This window comes from Babylonia areolata, chromosome 1, assembly GCF_041734735.1.
Source record: "Babylonia areolata isolate BAREFJ2019XMU chromosome 1, ASM4173473v1, whole genome shotgun sequence".
In the NCBI taxonomy this organism is placed as follows: Eukaryota; Metazoa; Mollusca; class Gastropoda; order Neogastropoda; family Buccinidae; genus Babylonia; species Babylonia areolata.
The window spans coordinates 87,827,743-87,831,231 of NC_134876.1; positions in this window are offsets into that span (position 1 = coordinate 87,827,743).

A 3,489-nucleotide genomic window follows, 5' to 3' on the forward strand; every position below is an offset into this window, starting at 1 on the left:
TAGATAGATATATACATATACATACACATACATATACACACACACATATACACACATATAATGTATACACACACACACACACACACACACACACACACACACACACACACACACACACAGACCGTATATCATGGATCAGTCCGCAAGCTTTGACACCTCCTTGAAGCTGAAAACTGATCTCTTTTTTTTTTCACGTTGAAAAGGGAAGAAGGAAAGACAGAAGAAGAAAGAAAGAAAGAAAGAAAGAAAGAAAGAAAAATAAAGTTTACAAGTTCCTGTTCTAAATGAGAAGAACTATTCTCAGCGCTTTTCATGATTTGATATTGGGGCGTGGAACTCTTTTTGTTTTATGTTGTTGTTGTTGTTGTTGTTGTTTGCCTGTATTCCCGTCTGCTTATTGGCTCCTGTGTCCTTGACCTTTGACATTTGCCGGCGCGTTGGGTTACGCCACTGCTGGTCAGCCATCTGCTTGGCAGATGTGGTGTAGCGTACATGAATTTATCCGAACGCAGTGACGCCTCCTTGAGCTACTGGAACTGAAACTTTGACATTTGGGACAAACTTGTCGCTTTCGTGGAGTTCGGCTACAGTGCCTGCCTAAACTAATTCATTCTCAAGTCCTCTCGTCAACAGTTGACCGGGCGGTCTTTCAGACATGGCGCCCCGATCGACCAGATTTATCGCTTAAAACTCGCGTATTGTCTCCATCAGCACGCACAGAAATGGTGGAGTATTTGATACGGAATCCGAATGTTTGAAATTGAAAACAACAACAACAACAAACAAACAAAACAAAAAATAACGACAGAACCACACAGACATCAATTTACACACACACACACACACACACACACACACACACACACACACACACGCACATTATATATATATATATATATATATATATATATATATATATATATATACACACACCTATACACACACATACATATTATACACACACACACACACACACACACACACACACACACACACACACATGCGCGCACGGTACACACATCCAGACCATAGCTCTGATAAACACGCACGACACGAAGAGACAGACAGAAACACAGACAGAGAAAGATAAAATAAAATAAAAATTAAAAAGAAAGAGAGAGAGAGATGTATATATTGCTCAGCACATTCGTTGAGGAAGTTCCATCATCGTATTGACTGATATTCTCACGTTCGAGGACAGGATATCATCATATCATCGCCAAGAGAGGAAGAGGAAGGAGAAGGAGTATACATAGAACAGGACCGATCCCTGTCCGCTTTGTGTTAACTCTCTCCATGCGAACGGCGAAAGAGACGACGTTAACAGCGTTTCACGCCAATTACCATCATCAAAATATTGCAAGCGGAAGGCTCTTATACTGAAGAGATGAATGTTGACAAAGAAAACCACAATTCTGACGACGGAAGCTAAAGGTTGGGTCATTGAGACACCCACTGGACATCCGAGGGGTCTGTGTAGAGGAGAAGAGAGGACTGGCCGTACTGAGTGAGTTAAACATCCACACACACACACACACACACACACACAGCTGTCGGCACATTCTATCTGTTCCCACGAGCTTGGCGGCTTTCCACATCACGCGAACAACAGATTTACAATACCGTGACGTCACTGACCTCATTCCCGCCGTTCGCGATCTGCCCTCGATACCCTGTCCACGAGAGGGGAAAAAAAACAACAACAAACAAACACAAACACAAACTACATGACAAGAATTCCAAATAGATGAAGGGGTGGAGGAAAGGACATGAAAAAAAAGGGGGGGGGGGGGGGGGAGGGGGGGGGGGGTCAGGGGGGAGGGGGTAGTTTGGGAGGATGAGTGAGAATGTGAGAATGAAGTAACGACACTGCGTGAATGAAGAAAGAGATAGAGGGGGAAGCGGGGACGGGTTGGTGGGGGGGGGGGGGGGGGGGGTTGGGAGGAGGGGGATGGGGGCGGGGGTACCCGTGAACACACACAACAGATTGTGATTATAGCTGATCACACACGCTGATTAAAAGCAACAACAACGAAACAACAACAACAACAACAACAACAAAAACAACCAGAAAATCATCTACCCACCAGCTATACCTCGATCTTTCACGTTGCTTCTCGTTCCTGTTGCACAGAAGTTGGGGACACTGCGAACAGATGCCACTACCCTGTTCATCCCGACGAACAGGAAAGCAAGCAATGCCATATATAGGAATATACATACATACATACATACATATATGCGTATCTTCAGCTGAAGATATATGGCTGTTGTGAAGTAACCACTTAATGATAATAATAATTTATATGGCGCTGAATCTTGTGTAGAGACAAATCTAAGCGCTTTCACACCAGTCATTCCCACGCATGCAAAACTCTAAAACTGAAGAAACTGAAGACAAAGAAGAGGCAGGGGAGGGAGGCTATCTTGTAAAGAGGTGGGTTTTGAGGCCGAGAAACTAAGAAACTTACAACTGAATTATCCAGTCGAGTCTAGAAACAAGCAACACCTTCAGACAATAAAATGAATACGTGAGTAAGTGACATACTTTTCAATGAACAATAACTATTCAAATGCACCAAAAGAAATCGTCCCATCCTGTGCTCACTGATGTACATCAGAATTTGTCAACGTACCACGTTCTTGATATTGTATAATCATGTCCATTCGGAATACAGGTGTGTAGTTTACCATTGTTGCATTTCTATGTTTGTATAAATGAATTAAGCGAAATACAATTTCGGTAGATGGAGTCATCAAGGGGCGAGAGAGACAGAATGATGAAGTGAGGGATTACCGTGTGAGAGATTTACCTCAATGAGTCACGTTGTAACACAAGCAACAGGCTGTCTCAAAACGAACTAATGAGACTGATGCCAACGGCTTTTATGACGTGCTCAGAGGCCCATACTCCTGTCCTTACGTCAGCAGCTGTAGATCTTCCCTTGTTTGTCATAGGTCAACGAGGGTGCAGTATTCGTTAAAAAAAAAAAAAAAAAAAGTATAGTGGCGCCTATGTTTTTTGTTGTTGTTTTTTTTTTTTTTTTAATTTTTATTTTTTTTTAATCCCCGTTTGACCGAGAAAGGAAGGAAAATGAAAAGAATCTAAGCAGACCCATAGCATCCTGTGTTTTGATTACCCTCTCCCATACTCTCTCTCTCTCACGCACACACACACACACACACACACACACACACACACACGCACGCGCGCACACACACACACACACACACACACACAAACACACACACGCCTGCACGCGCAAGCATGCTCATATATTGTTACAATACTGTAGTCATTATCATTCAGCACATGAAAATCGATGAAGCTTGACATCGAGGAGGACAGGCTACAGCAATAACAGGAAGCTGCAGAACAATGAGAGGTGGCATGCGAAGGCAGGGGTGGGAGGAACTAAAGGGTGTGGGTGGGGGGGGGGGGGGGGTGATGGGGGGCTTGGGAGGGGGGTGCGGATATGATGTCAACTA